This window comes from Geotrypetes seraphini, chromosome 8 (genome assembly GCF_902459505.1).
Source record: "Geotrypetes seraphini chromosome 8, aGeoSer1.1, whole genome shotgun sequence".
NCBI classification, from domain to species: Eukaryota; Metazoa; Chordata; class Amphibia; order Gymnophiona; family Dermophiidae; genus Geotrypetes; species Geotrypetes seraphini.
Genome location: NC_047091.1, coordinates 149,524,305 through 149,541,237, shown reverse-complemented (window position 1 = coordinate 149,541,237; position 16,933 = coordinate 149,524,305). Strand labels below are relative to the sequence as shown.

Below are 16,933 nucleotides of genomic sequence, written 5' to 3'. Positions count from 1 at the left end.
CCCAGCTGGCTGTTGGTTCTGCAGGATAAATTTGGCAGATCCTTTCCTAGATAAAACCAAGATGAAGCATTTAAAAATGTAGCACTGAGATAATCATATATTACACTTTTAAATCTGTTAGAATTGTGGGAGTAGTTTTGCGTCTACCCACATTATTGAGAAAAGCACGCACCAATTTTTTTACCCATGGATTTTGCAAGATTTTCAAAGCGAAAGTATGCAGATTCTACAGTTTCAGATCCTTAGGCCTTCTCCCTGAGATTTTAACTCAACCGTCATGATCACCCCACTGTACTAGAGGCCCATCATGTCTATTTATCATTCCATGGCTCAACCATACCTTGAGGACTGTATGAAGGTCTGGTTGCATATCAAAAAATATATAGTAGAACTACAAAAGATACATAGAAATGCAATGAAAATGATTAAGGGACTGGAGCAGCTCCACTGCAGGTAGGAGAAACAGCATCCTGCTTCCAAAATGGCCAGTTGAGATCACAGGCTTCCTTTTCTGAAGTAGGCTTTGAAAACTAAAGCTGTTTATAGCTACGAGTTCTGCATGCTGTTTTAGATTCTTTAATTTCTAATTTTTCAATTTGTGTTTTGTATTTTATTTTTATCTTTTCATTACAATTTTTTTAGGGCTGAATTTGATGCCCAAAGTTGAGCACTGAATTTGTTGCTGTGTGTGGCGGCAGCTAAGAAAGCAAATAGAATCAGTGGCACCTCTTCCCCTCTCTGTCTCCTGCTCTTTCCCACCATTTCCCCGGTGCGCAAGGGCCTTCCCTCCCGCCTCTAGCTCTTCGCCGGCACGAGCAGCAGCTCCAACCTGATGTTCACGCCGGCCTCGCTCTCCCCTCTGACATTACTTCCTGTTGGCGGGACCAGAAAGTGATGTCAGAGGGAGAGCTGAGGCTGGCCCGGACATCAAGTTGGAGATGCTGCTTGCGCAGGGGAAGTAAAAGAGATATAGGGAAGGGGCGCGCACGCACCTGCAGTGGGGGCAAGGAGAAGAGAGTGGGGACGCCACCTCACCAGACGCCTCCCACCCTCGCTACACCACTGAATAGAATGTTAGGGATTCTCAAGAAAGGAATGGAAAGCAAAGACAAAAATGTTATAATGTCTTTGTATTGCTCTGTGGTGATGCCAAACTTTGAATAGAAAGGAATGGAAAGCAAAGACAAAAATGTTATAATGTCTTTGTATTGCTCTGTGGTGATGCCAAACTTTGAATACTGTGTGCAATTCTGGTCACCGCATCTCATTAAAGATATAGAGGAATTAGAATAGGTACAGATAGTGGCGTCTTGGTGGGGGCACCTGCACCTCTCCTCCTTTCTGCCCTTGCTCCTTCCCACTCCTACCCGGCCACGTGAGCGCCTTCAATTCACCCCCCACTATACCTCTAGCTCTTTTCCGGCATGAGCAGCAGCTCCAACCTACTCCTCGTGCCGGCTTCGGCCACTCCCCTCTGACATCACTTCCGAATCCCATGACTAGGAAATGACATCAGAAGGAAAGCCGATGCCAGCATAGGCTGCTTGTCCCGGGGAAGCTGAATAGGTACAGGGAAGAGATGTGGAGCGCACATGGTGTGTGTGTGTGTGAGGGGGGGGGCACCATCCTCCCCGGTTGCTTCCCACCCTTGCTACGCCACTGGGTACAGAGAAGGGCAATGAAAATGATTAAAGGGATGGGATGACTTCCCTATGAGCTAGGGCTCTTCAGCTTAGAGAAGAAACAGCTCAGGAGAGATAGAATAGAGGTCATAGATGAAAGCGCGCGGGACAATCGCGCGCAGGACATCAGTGCGCCGGATTAAAAGTTAAATTTAAAGTGCTTTGAGGGTGGGTAACCCCCCACTTTACTTAGAAGTGTTGGTGCTGCTGTTAGGAGGCTTGGGGGGGGTGGGGGGGATCCCCATTACAGAGTAAAGTGTAATTTCCCTGTTTTCTCCACCCCCACCCACCCCAATGGCAGTGCCAACACTTGTAAGTAAAGTGGGGGTTGTATTTTAAATTTAACTTTTAATCCAGTGCACTGACGTCCTGCGTGCATTTGTCTGAGCTCCTTTGTCTTCGCGTGATTGTCTGGCATGCTTTAGTCCCGTCATCAAAACCGCCTAGAAGTCTTTCGACTATGGCGATATAGAAGAATAAAATTATTATTATTATTATTATAAAATACTGAGTGGAGTGGAAAGAGTACGGTAGATGTGAATCAATTGTTTACTTTTTCCCCAAAATGCTAGGACTAGGCATGTGATTAAGCTACTAAGTAGTGGATTTAAAACAAATCAGAGAAAATATTCCTTCACTCAGTGTGTAATTAAACTCTGCAATGTGTTGCCGGAGAATGTGGTGAAAGCAGTTAGCTTAGCAGGGTTTAAAAAAGGGTTGGATAATGTCCATGAGCCATTATTAAGTTGGACTTGTGAAAATCCACTGCTTATTCCTCATATTCCGTGAGAGCCGCTATTCTCACATTACCCCTCTCCTCAAGTTGCTTCATTGGCTCCCCGTCCATCTCTGAATACAGTTTAAACTCCTCTTGCTGACTTACAAGTGCGTTCGCTCTAAAGCCCCCCCCCATATCTCCCTCCACTTATCTCCGCCTATGCTCCTCCCCATGAACTCCGTTCATCAGGCAAGTCCCTCTTATCTGTACCCTTCTCTTCCACTGCCAACTCCAGACTCTGTCCCTTCTTTCTTGCGGTGTCGTATGCCTGGAACAGGCTGTCTGAATCAATACGTCGTGCTCCCTCCCTAGCAGCTTTCAAATCCAAGCTAAAAGCCCACTTTATAAAATCTGTTTTCAACTCCTAACTCCCACTCACGGCTGTCAGATACCTATACCAGGAGTAGGCAATTCCGGTCCTCGAGAGCCAGAGCCAGGTCAGGTTTTCAGGATATCCACAATGAATATGTATGAGATGGATTTGCATGCACTGCCTCCTTGAGATGCAAATCTATCTCATGCATATTTATTGTGGCTATCCTGAAAACCTGACCTGGCTCCGGCTCTCAAGGAATGGAATTGCCTACCACTGACCTATACCTACTGTATCATTTCCTCAAACATAATCTCCGCAACCCCGAAATGTCCTGCCTAAATTAGATTGTAAGCTCTTCTGAGCAGGGATCGTCTATTGTATATTAAAATGTACAGTGCGGGGCAGCGGCAGTTTATGAGACGGGTGGGTGTCTTGGGGAAGAAAGTGATTCTATCTGTTTGGATTGGAGATACTTTGCCCTCCTTTTGGGCATGGAGGAATCGTTTGCATGCTCTGCTGCTGCTGGAGCGGAAGGATGCGTCTTATAGCTTGCGAAGAAAGCGACAATTTCTTCGGATCTGGGATTCTTACCTTTTTTCATTATCACCACGGGCTCGAAGTGACATTCTGAATTCATTGTCATTTTCTTTGAGACCCGGGCTTGTTTTTCATCCTTGAGGGGGCACCAGGTATACTTCCCTTTCCCTTCCTTTCTTTTCTCTCTTTTTCTCTCCTTCTTCTCTCTTTTTCAGTGTTGGAGTCAATCTTTGTCTTTGGCAGTGGGTTATCTGAGTCCAAGCCTACTGCACTACAGTTATTTCTTGTTTCAGACTAGGGGATTTGGGGTGGGGGTGGTTTGGGTGGGATTGTTGGATCTGATAATCTGTTTCTGATTGTTCTCTTCTGTTGCTGTGGTTATTGCCTGTTGCCTTGTCCTCTGTTATTTGATAATAAAAATTGATTCAACATAAAATGTACAGCGCTTTAGAAATAATAAATAGGATAAGCAGCATAAAATCTTACATTCTCATGCTATTCTATGAAGTGCCCTTTTAGCACTGAATGCTAAATTTTATCCATGTCATGTATAAAATCTGTAAGACTTGGCTACAACACAAGTCTACAACCACCCAAAATAGGTAGCATAGAGAGGAACTAGGGGTCTCAAGCAGTGTTCCCTCTAAGCGGGCGGGTGTTGTGAGCAAACTTTTTTCACCGTGAGCCAAAAATATCGGGCGCCAGCAAGTTATGAGCCAACTCGCCCGATTCTCCTCTCGCCGCCCTGCCATCTGCCGTACGCCTCTTCCGATCGTGCGCTGTGACGAGAAACGTGTGCGCTGCGATGTAATATTTTGTGCGCCAGCGCACGCCAGCGCAGCTTAGCGGGAACACTGGTTCAAATGGTTTTATTTATTTCCCCAAATTTATTTTTGTTATACGCATTGAAAATATTTGATATTGCGTTTAAATCAAAATCTCAATAAACTTGAAACGAGTGCCCGTGAGATTGTGGGAGGGTTAAATACTCAAAACTTAGAAGTTTTTGCTACGCCAGCTTTCTGGTATCTTTACATACAGTGGCGTACCTAGCATATGTAACATCCGGGGCCCATCATTTTTTGGCACCCCCCCCATCTGTAAGAAAAACATGATTTTTAGTAACAAACCACACGTCACACATGAGTACCTAGGAAAAGGCAGCATCTTACATATTGCAGTGAGCAGTACATCAATACACCCATTGTAAAACTAAACAAGCCAGACCAGCACAGATCAATCCTACACCGTCAATCCTAACAGAAAACCATGTCTTTCGAACACACAGAACACAGAAAACACCTTCGCCTAGTAAGGAATATGTAATCACAAACTAACCCCTCCCTCTTTTACAAAACTGTAGTGTGGATTTTAGCTACGGAGGTAACAGCTCTGATGCTCATAAAATTCTGAGCATCAGAGCTGCTACCACCAAGGCTGCTGCTAAAAACGCTTCACAGTTTTGTAAAAGGGGGGATAAAATAAAAATACATAGACAAAGGTTAAATTGAACCAGCAAGAAGCTGGACTCTGCATACAATGCTTCACAGAAACAGTGACACATGTCTCCTAAAGCAATAAATAAATAGAAATTTTTTTCTACCTTTGTCTTCTGTGGTTTCTCCTTTCCTCATCTTCTTGTAACTCTCTTCCTTCCATTCACTGTCTGCCGTCTCTCTTCCCCTATATGGCATCTTCTCTCCTTCTATGCCCCTTCCAGAAACTGTATGCCTCCCCCTTCCATCTCTCCTTTCACCCCATTGGTCTGGCATCTCTCTCCTCGCCTTCCCTCTCCCACACCTCTCCTCATAGTCTGGTATCTCCCCTTCCCTGATTCTCTGGCATCTCTCTCCTTTCCTTTTCTTCCATCTTTCGCTCCCCCTCCATGCTCTCACATCTCCCCCTTCCTTTTCCCTTAGACTGGCATACCTTCCTCCTACGCTCCAAGCCCTGGCATCTCCTTTAATTCCCTCCCTCATCTTCCTTCTCCCTCCAGCTGGGTACCGCAACACTCTTCCCTGCAGCTCTGCACTTCCCCACAATTGCCATGCTTCGGTTCCTCTTCTTCCTTCCTTCCTCCCCCCCCCCCGCGGGACCCTGCGGCACCATCAACTCTTACTCCCTCTAATGTCGGCCCTGCAGCTCCAGACTTCCTCGCACCTTCTCCCCTCCCCCTTTGGATCGCTATTATTTTAAATGTTATAGCCGCGGAGCTGTATCCATCAGTGGAGATGTCTAACCTCGGCCTGCCCCGGAACTCTTACTGCAACAGCCGCCCGTCTAGGCAGGAACAGGAAGTCACTGTTGCAGTAAGAGTTCCGGGGCAGGCCGAGGTTAGACATCTCCACTGATGGATACAGCTCCGCGGCTATAACATTTAAAATAATAGCGATCCAAAGGGGGAGGGGAGAAGGTGCGAGGAAGTCTGGAGCTGCAGGGCCGACATTAGAGGGAGTAAGAGTTGATGGTGCCGCAGGGTCCCGCGGGGGGGGGGGGGGGGGAGGAAGGAAGGAAGAAGAGGAACCGAAGCATGGCAATTGTGGGGAAGTGCAATCCCCCCAATGCGTCCCCTTACCTTACCTCCCCTTACCTTTGCGACGCGTGTGTGCGCTGTGAAGAGAAACTTTGCGCTGCGATGTAATATTTTGTGCGCGCGCGCAGGCCAGCACACCTTAGCGGGAACACTGGTCTCAAGCGCTCACAGCTAAAAGCCCGATATTTTTCTCAAGGCTAATAGCTATACGGTGAGCTATCAACGGTCCCGATGATAGCTCACCGTATAGCTATTAGCCTTGAGAAAAATATCGGGCTGTTAGCTGTTTCAAGTTCAAGTTTAAGTTTCAAGTTTATTAATTCTTTTGATTAATCGCTTAATCATAGTTCTAAGCGATGAACAATTTAAAATACATTCAAAGGGGAACAATACAAAACAATACAATACAAACTTAAGACAATACAATAGGTTAAAAATTAACTCATCAAATTCATAACATAAGGTAAAAAAGGGATAACGAAATACAATTTAATATAGGAAAGGAGAACAAAAAAGGAAAGGTACATAAGGGAACAAAAAATAAAAGCATATTAATAGAATAAAATCAATGACCTGGGTATTAAGAAATTAAATATCAAAGGCATCTTTAAAAAGAAAAGTTTTTAAATTACTTTTGAATTTTCCTAGGTCCTGCTCCTTTCGTAAATAAATTGGAAGAGCATTCCAGGTCTGTGGCGCGGTTACTGAAAAAATAAATTGGCGTCTTGTATTTATAATCTTAAGTGAAGGGATAGTTAATATGTTTTGTTCAATTGATCTTAAAGCTCTGACAGGATTATATGGAATTAGGCACTTATATATGAATGCTGGTGTTTTATTGAGAAGGGATTTGAAGGTAAGCAAACAGAGTTTATATGTTATCCTATGGATAACTGGAAGCCAATGTGAGCGCTTGAGACCCCTAGTTCCTCTCTATGCTACCTATTTTGAGTGGTTATAGACTTGTGTTGTAGCCAAGTCTTAAGGATTTCAGCGTGATTCACAAGAGTTTGGAAAGTGGACGTATAAAATCTGGCCACATATCAACCGTCTCCCTCATATCCACATGTTTATTAACCTGACTTACCTTAGATGAGCGATCGGATCCGATTCAACAAACAGTTGCATGTACACATTCCTTCAAAGCCCCATCTTGGAGTTCAACTACTGTACGAACTTGCTCTCTGCAAAGACAGTTTTATGTACAGTAGAATCAGGCTGATGACCTTTTTAAAGCAATTTCTGTAATACAACCCATACTGCTAATTAAATAGCTAATGGGGGCACTGTACCAATAAATCAATCTGTTCGCTCGTGTACAAATATTTAAAACTCTTGGTTTACTTGGTGCAGTAAATTGCTAGAAGGCTGGGGGAGTGATTTTAATGACCCTGGAGTAAATTTATATATTTTAACAACCAAAGAGGGAAAAAAAAGGAAGTGTTAAAATTCAGTAGAAGATTTCACTGAACCTTCTGAAAGAGCGCTCATGCCTCAAAATATGTTTCCTTCTAGTTACATTAATTAAGGTGGTTCTTTTAAAAGAGTTGAACATTAGAGAATGACACGGTGACAAAATTCATCACCGTTCCCGTCCCCGCGGATAACCGCGGGAAACCATCTTCATGTCATTCTTTAAGGAAAGAGGGAAGAATCAGAGTATGAATGGCCACAACCACTGACCCGCAAGCTTTGCTTTGAATAAGCTGGTGTAGAAGGACAGAGGATGAAATAGACACTAGAAAATGACATGGGTTTATTTCCCGCGGTTATCCGCGGGGACGGGAACGGTGATGAATTTTGTCACCGTGTCATTCTCTATTGAACATCTTTAATACATGTAAATAATAACACAGTTAACATAGTAACATAGTCTGGCCAATAGTCTATTTTTTTAAAAGTCTTTATTCATTTTTAAAACTTTCAACAAGTGTAACATAAGATACAATCATTTTATACTTTAACATCACTTAAAATACCATCAAAGTTTAATTCACATTAGAGAATGACACAGTGACAAAATTCATCACCGTTCCCGTCCCCGCGGATAACCGCGGGAAATAATCCCATGTCATTTTCTAGTGTCTATTTCATCCTCAGTCCTTCTACACCAGCATTCTTCAAAGCAAAGCTTCTGGGTCAGTGGTTGTGGCCATTCATATTCTGATTCTTCCCTCTCTCCTTAAAGAATGACATGAAGATGGTTTCCCGTGGTTATCCGCGGGGACGGGAACAGTGATGAATTTTGTCACCGTGTCATTCTCTAATTCACATCAAATATCCCTCCCCCCCTTATACCCAACAATTGTACTTAAGCATAATAATAATAAAATATTCCTTCCCCCCCTCCCCTCCCTGGACGTGCATGAAGAAAGGGGAAAATAATATTCATTCTGTACAATATTTTGTTAATGTCTCCCAAACATCCCTAAATTTCTTCAAATGCCTCAGCTGTATGGCTATTACCCGTTCCATTTTAAAGATTTGGCATAACGAATTCCACCCAAAATTCTAATTCAGCCAATCCCAATTTTTCATAATTTGCTGTATGGCAACCCCTGTCATGATGAGCAAAAGTTTATTGTTATTAGAAGAGATTTGACTCTTGGCTCTCATGGAAATACCAAATAACACAGTGTCATAAGATAATGCCATCGGATTTTCCAGTAGATTATTCACTTGGCCGCAAATGGTCTATTTTTTTTTTCTTTGATATTTCTGCCGTAGAAGTCTGCCTGGCACTGTCATTAGGTTCCAACTACTGGAGTTCGCTCTCCAAGCTCACTCTAGCCTTTCTAAACAATTCCAAATTATTGAAGTCCCCATTGAAACCCTCTCCAGCCAATCCCAACCATAGACGTATTTATAAATGCCCATAGAAGGCCCCTATTTTCAGCTATTTTATGAAGACATATAAGACTCTATGGGCTTCTTTTACTAAGGTGCAATAACAGATTTAGTGCATACTAACGATTAGAAACATAGAAATAGATGGCAGATAAGGGCCACGGCCCATCTAGTCTGCCCACCCCAATGACCCTCCCCTACCTTTCTCTGTGAATAGATCCCACATGTCTATCCCATTTGGCCTTAAAATCAGGCACGCTGCTGGCCTCAATAACCTGAAGTGGAAGACTATTCCAGCGATCAACCACCCTTTCAGTGAAAAAGAATTTCCTGGTGTCCCCGTGCAGTTTCCCGCCCCTGATTTTCCACGGATGCCCCCTTGTTGCTGCGGGACCCTTGAAAAAGAAGATATCTTCTTCCACCTCGATGCGGCCCGTGAGATACTTGAATGTTTCGATCATGTCACCCCTCTCTCTGCGTTCCTCGAGTGAGTACAGCTGCAACTTATCCAGCCGTTCCTTGTACGGGAGATCCTTGAGTCCCGAGACCATCCGGGTGGCCATTCTCTGGACCGACTCCAGTCTCAGCACATCCTTACGGTAATGCGGCCTCCAGAATTGCACACAGTATTCCAGGTGGGGCCTCACCATTGACCTATACAATGGCATAATGACTTCAGAAATAAAATGGGCTTCTTATTATTCAGCACACACTAATAGTTAGTGTCCCCCAGTGGCATAGCGAGGGTGAATGGTGCCCGGAGTGGTAATGCCCATCCCTGCTCTCTTCTCTGACCCCCCTCCCGCTCATTCCCAACCCCCCTGCCACACACATGTGCCCCTTCCCCATACCTCTTTAATTTTCTTGGCGTAAGCAGCATCACGAACTTGCTGCCCGCATCGGTGTCGACTCTCTCTCTGATGTCACTTCCTGAGCGCGGGACCCGAAAGTGACATCAGAGAGAGAGAGAGAGCGAACACTAATGCGGGCAACAAGTTCATGATGTACTTTGAACATCCTTGGATGTGTGCTCTTGCGGTGAACATTGACTTGTAGTTAGATTTTATTTATTTAATTCGTTTATCATTCTAGACCGTTCTCCCAGGAGAGCTCAGAACGGTTTACATGAGTTTATTCAGGTACTCAAGCATTTTTCCCTGTCTGTCCCGGTGGACCCACAATTTATCTAGTGTACCTGGGGTGATGGGGAAATTAAGTGACTTTCCCAGGGTCACAAGGCGCAGCGTGGGCTTGAACCCACAACCCCAGGGTGCTGAGGCTGTAGCTTTAACCACTGCGCCACACTCTCCTCCATCGACTCTTTGAGCCTTCTGTAGTCTGCAGTCTTAGTAAGTTCAGTGGTTTGCACAGCTTTTCATAGGGATGTACACTGTGTTTCAAAAAAAAAAAATAATAACAACTATGCAAAGCTTATTTTCTTAATAACTGTTAAAACTTGACTAATTTCAATAAAATTTGGGATATATTTTTATTTATTTAACTATTTATATTTTGCATTCTATGTGGATTATAAATTATTCAGGTACTCAAGCATGTTTCCCTGTCTGTCCCAGTGGGCTCACAATCTATCTAATGTACCTGGGGCGATGAGGGAATTAAGTGACTTTCCCAGGATCACAAGGAGCAGTGTGGGTTTGAACCCACAACGCCAGGGTGCTGAGGCTGTAGCTTTAATCACTGCACCACACTCTCCCTGTACTGACTGTGTCCAGTGGCGTAGTGAGGGTGAGAGGCGCCCCTCCCCCTCCCCCATCTCACCCCCCCGCTCCTTCCCCGCTCCCCTTGCCACCTGCTCGCCTTCCCTTCCCTCCCCCGTACCTCTAGTGGTTCATCGCCGCGAGCAACAAGAACTTCAGCGTACTCCTCGCGACCCCGTTGTCTCTCTCGCCGACGTCACTTGCTATGTGCTGCACCTCGGAAGTGACATCAGCGGGAGGAGACGATGCGGTCGCAAGGAGCATGTTAAAGTGGTTGCTCATGGTGGCGAACGACTAGAGGTGCGGAAGAAGGAAAAGGGGGCTTGCACATGGTGAGGGGAGGAGTGGGTAGAAGCGGGGCCAGAGAGGAGGAGGGGTGTTGACATCCCCCACCAACATGGCGACCGGGATGGTCCACTCCCCCCCCACCCGCTATCCCCCCTTACTATGCCATTGAATGTATCCTGTTGGGCCTAGAAAAAGATAAATAAGTCTCTGACTGCATGCGTTCTTTTCCCAGAGTGTTTCCTGGGTGCATCACCTTTCCCTGTTTCTGCCTAGGTTTATTATCAGAGAACTGTGTTAGCATTGCCAGCATCCAGCTTCTCTGGGTTTCTGCTGGAGCTCACAGGGAATTTCCCTGTGACAGCGCACATTAATAATAATAATAATAATAATAATACAGTTCCCCCTCTCGATTCACGGTTTCTCGAATTGCAAATTTGGTTATTTGCGATTTTTTGGGCGGGATTTTTTTGCCTAGTTTTTAAAGGCTCCCAGACCTCTCCAGACCTTACCTGGTGGTCTAGCGGCGATGTGGGGCAGGAGCGATCTTCCTACGCTCCTGCCCCGTGCAGAGCCGTCATCAAAATGGCTGCCGTGAGTTCCTGTTGTAGCTGGACTGGAACCCCTGGTTTCTTTCATTCTCACCTCTTGTTCTAACCACTAGGTTACACCTCCCCTCCATAAATGAACCCACCGGAATGAAATCTGGACCAAAAGTTACTGTAGATTGCCACACGGTGTATTTATTGTAAAGCGCCCTGGACAGTGGGACCCGCATAGAAAAGCCCAAATTATCATTGATGAGTCACTGACAAATAATTTAGCACTTTTAAAATGAGATTTTTGGATACTAGAGGAAGCGTGCATTTTGGGAAGAGATTTGGGCATATGAATAACAAAAGTTTGCTTTTCTACCCAATGTTTGTATATAAATGGACAAGCTGTTGTGATCATAACATACGAACAATAAACATTTCATCTCACGGCAATTGTGGCCTTCTTAATGACTTCCTGGTTTATCATTTGCTTCGAAATGTAAACAGAATGTTTTTATCTGATGCGATCTTTTATATCACAGTCAGCTAGCAGTGTATACATAAAACGAAAATGTTTTGACAGATGCAGTGTTTTGTTTTTGAAGACTACCTAGGAAAATACTGTATTTTTGAAAAATGTATTTCAAATTGCATTGTACGCTTACTTGTTAACAAAAGCTTGAGCAACCAGCTCCCAAGAATCTGTCTTTCATGTGCAGAAATAGAATTCATGTTTGAACACAAGTTTTTTTTTTTTCTTCCTTTAAATCGCAGTTCAGCTGTAATGATCTTACGGTGAGGGAGAAGTAATTTTTTTTTAGGCAAAAGCTCATGTATCCACTAATAAGGTCATGCATCTCACCTTGAACATTGTAATGGAAAAAGGTGGCGAGACGAACTAATGGAATACGAAAGAAGAAAAGAGATTATCCTAAAAAGAAGCATTAATTTGCACGGGTCTAGGGGTCTCCTACTTATGGCACGCCTGGAATCTTGCTGTGGCACACAGTTTGTGATATAATGTGTTAAGAGCAGCTAAAAAATTAGTGGCTAGCTCTAAATAGGCAATTTAACTAGCCATGAGCCATTTCTGGCTCATTACATTACTTCGAATGTTGACCCCTAGGTCTCTTTGCATAAAATGGGACCAGTGCTAAAATAGCACAGCTTAGCCCACTGGTTCCCAACCCTGTCCTGGAGGTCCACCAGGCCAAACGGGTTTTCAGGCTAGCCCTAATGAATATGTATGGAGCAGATTTGCATGCCTGTCACTTCCACTATATGCAAATTTCTCTCATGCATATTCATTAGGGCTAGCCTGACTACCCGATTGGCCTGGTGGTCCTCCAGGACAGGGTTGGGAACCACTGACTTAGACCATGTCGATAATTACACCTGTAAGGGTTTGTTTTAGAAGCCGTATTCTGTCATTTATATATGGAAAAAACATCCACATGGAAATGGCAGTTTTAGAAAGGGTTCAATAATACATAGAAATGGCATATGTTGGAGGTATAGGTGAGGTCTGGGTGGGCAAAAGATCTATATGACACATTTCATAAAGAGAATGTGTACGTGTGACTTAATATTTCCACACTGGAATTTGTGACTACTCCCTGGCACCTATAGGGTTTTTTTAAATAATGCTTATTATGGTGAGTTCTTTCCAGATGCGATTAAGGGGTCTTGTTCTTGATCTCCTGTTGTTTGGTTTTCCCTTACAAATTGAAAATAAAGATTGTGATCGCTGGAGTTACTGAGCAGCATTCACACATACACGTTTGAGAAATGGCTGACATACACACATAGACAAGTAAGATGCTAAATTTCCCCCACTGATATTGTCCCAGGTGTAGCTTAAGCACATCCCAAAACAGAGCTATTGATATAAGAAAACAATCGGGAATACAGGCAGTCCCCGGGTTAAAGAACGAGTTATGTTTTTAAAGCTGTTCTTAAGTCGGATTTGTATGTAACTCTGAACTTGTAGATTTTAAGATTCTTGCTGCTCACCTCTGCTCCCAAAAGGGGTCAACTGTCCCTACCAGTGTTCCCTCCAAGGTACAGCAGGCACAACCACACACTGTTCTTAATGTGGCCATGCGTCATTCCTGAATCTGCTGCGGGAGAAGGGTAGGAGTCTAGGCCACTGGAAAGACTTCTCAGTGAAATCGATTGAAGCCGCAGCTAGGTTCTTAAGTACGAGTCGTACTTAAGTCAGATGTCTGTAACTCAAAGACTGCCTGCATATCTAAGAAGGGACATAAGAACATAAGCAGTGCCTCTGCTGGTTCAGACCAGAGGTCCATCATGCCCAGCAGTTTGCTCATGCGGCGGCCCATCAGGTCCAGGACCTGTATAGTAATCCTCTATCTATACCCTTCTATCCCTTTTTCCTTCAGGAAATCATCTAATCCCCTCTTGAACCATGATACCGTACTCTGTCCTATCACACCCTCGGGAAGTTTATTCCAGGTGTCCACCACCCGTTGGGTGAAGAACTTCCTAGCATTGGTTCTGAATCTGTCCCCTCTTAATTTTTCCGAATGCCCTCTTGTTCTTATAGTTTTCGAAAGTTTGAAGAATCTGTCCCTCTCCATTTTCTCCATGTCCTTCATGATCTTGTAAGTCTCTATCATGTCTCCCTAAGACTCCGCTTTTCCAGGGAAAAGAGCCCCAGTTTCTCTAATCTTTCAGCATATGAAAGGTTTTCCATACCCTTTATCAATCGCGTCGCTCTTTTCTGTACCCTCTCGAGTATCGCCATATCCTTAAGGTACAGCGACCAATATTGGACGCAGTACTTCAGATGCGGGCATACCATCGCCCGATACAATGGCAGGATTACTTCTTTCGTTTTGGTTGTAATACCTTTCTTGATAATACCCAGCATTCTATTCGCCTTCTTAGAGGCCGCTGCACACTGTGCCGACGGCTTCATTGTCTTGTCCACTATTACCCCCGCATCCTTTTCTAGGGTACTTTCACCCATTACCAGCCCTCCCATCGTATAGCTGTACTTCGGGTTTCTGTTTCCTACATGTAAAACTTTACATTTCTCTACATTAAACTTCATCTGCCATCTCGTCGCCCACTCTTCTAGTTTGTTCAGATCCCTTTGTAAATCCTCACAGTCCTCTTTAGTCCCTAAATAGTTTGGTGTCATCTGCAAATTTTATTACTTCGCACTTCGTCCTTGTTTCTAGATCATTTATAAATACATTGAACAGCAGCGGCCCGAGTACCGACCCCTGCGGAACCCAACTCGTGACCCTCCTCCAGTCAGAGTAGTGGCCCTTCACTCTTACCCTTTGCTTTCTACCTGCCAACCAATTTTTGATCCATCTATGTACATATAGTTATTTCCCTGGGCAAATCAAAAACAGTAGTGAAAGAGTGATCAGTGTACTGCGGGTCAAAGACTGGGCCAGGTTGCTTGCTGAAAAACAGAAAAAGGATAATTGATAGCAGATGGTAATTAATTCTGAATGCTGTATATTACTAGTAAATACAGAAAATGGAACGCGGTGGCTAATGGACACATTACATTTTCTGCCGTGATTCAGTTTCTCACTTATTTCTTCTGACCAGGTGATTAAGGTAGAGAGAGGGCAGTGATGGATATGAAAGAGAAAGCAGGAAGATATTCCGTTCTGCCTTTTTAGAAGGAGCTATTCCGGTGTGTTACGGATACAAAAGGCAGCTGCAGAATAGAAACTCTGCTTCGGGTTTTCTAGTCTGGTGCAAAGCTGAATAAATATTGATCTGAGGTATTACGAGAGCCGTGAAGAGGATCTAGCTTGATTATTGATCCAGAACTCTGCCATGCATTCTGGGGATAGTACCAGACACGATCAATTGCCAATATTCACAGAAAATGATATGTCACTCTTCAGCTAGCCAGGAGAACAGTTAATCTAAGAAGGATCTACAACCTCTTGTTTGGATGGACTAGCTTAGAGATAAAAGAAATGCTGTGCCTCTTGAAAAAGGGAGAATTCCACAGGGAGAGCAGGAAGGCAGGTCCAAAGGGAGCAACCGTGGAACCGAAGATACAAATTTTATTCAGAAAATCTTGATATACAAGGTGCAGTTCAGTAATCCAAAATAAGGTCGGGGGGCAGAGAAGAGGAGAGATGCCAGCGCCCCCACCAACATGGCACCTGGGGGTGGATCGCCCTCTCATTTACTACGCCACTGGTCCCAAGGACTTGGTTCAGAACCTCTGCTCTACATGTATGTGTTTTGATTATGTATGTAACTCAAACCACATATAGCATATTTTTTTCTATTAAAATAAATCATTTAAATCACTCTATTTATTTTTAAATATTTATTATTTTCTTTTCTTTTTTCTTTCCCTTTTTAAAATTTTACTGTTAACCGGCCAGATACTTGTAGATGGTCGGTATATTAAAAAGCTAATAAACTTGAAACTTCCCAACCCCGTCTGGGAGGAGCCTGTCGGGTTTTTGGGATAGCCGTAATGAATATGCATAAGAGAGATTTGCATATAATGGAAGTGACAGGCATGCAAATCTGCCCCATGCATATTCATTAGGGCTAGCCTGAAAACCTGATTGGCTGGCGGACTTCCAGGACAGGTTTGGGAACCACTGATTTAAATGATTATAAATTTGTGAAAAGTGCTCAGTGCCCTTGTCTCCTGCAAACACAAGCCGCTAAGAGACCAATGTTGGGACCATCATTTCACTTTTCGGTCCCTGTGTTTGTTCATAGTAACAACCAGAGATTGTTTTCAGTTAAGGAAGTGAACAAACACAGGGACCGAAAAGTGAAATGATGGTCCCAACATTGGTCTCTTAGCGGCTTGTGTTTGCAGGAGACAAGGGCACTGAGCACTTTTCACAAATTTATAATCATTTAAATGATTTATTATTTTAATAGAAAAACATATGCTATATGTGGTTTGAGTTATATGAATTGAGCACATGGGAGAATAGATGTGAGCTCCTTGTTATATCGAGTTCATTATGTATGTGCCGTGTTGTAACCCGCCTTGGGAAAGGCGGAATATAAATAAAGATAAAAGATAATACACAGACTGCAGACTAGGCAGCATCGCTCATTCAGCTGGAGGAAACGCCGATTTAAGTTTTAAAACTCTTAGATAAGCCGCCCCATGTTATTAGCTGCGCTTTTCTGAGAGTTTTAAAACTTAAATCAGCCTATACAATGGGGCGGCCTGTACATCACCCCCCCTTAAATACCTCCCTCACCGGCAATCCTGGACAGCCGCGCCTGCCTCCTTCAAACACACTGTGCAGGGCAGGAGCGATGTTTGCGATCTGAAGCCTCGCCCCGCACCCTTCCTGATTGGCTGCCGTCAGTTCTCGCGATGGCAGCCATTCAGGAAGCAGTGCGGGACGAGACATGAGATTGCAAACATCGTTCCTGCCCTACACAGCGTGATTGGAGGAGGCAGGCGCCTGCCAGCGGAGATGTCTTTGGAATCAGACAGCGGCGCATGCAGAGGGGCCTGGGCCTAAGCTCCATGGCCGGCATCAACCTGACTCCAAGCATCCGCGCCTTCCACCAGCGTCCAGTTTGCTCAGGTATTTAAGGGGGATGATTTTAACAATTTTATCCCAATCCTTATGTTTTTTCCCTATTTGGCTTTTCCTTTCTTCTCGTCTGAAGAATAGTAATTTTGTAACTTTTTCCCTCTCTTTTAACTTCC

General features: G+C 44.1%; 1 protein-coding gene across 1 annotated transcript in view; it reads left to right on the top strand.

The window, feature by feature from the left end:
* Nucleotides 1–16,933, top strand: part of TMEM132B (transmembrane protein 132B) — a 709,727-nt gene that overhangs the window by 214,772 nt on the left and 478,022 nt on the right. The window lies entirely within an intron of this gene.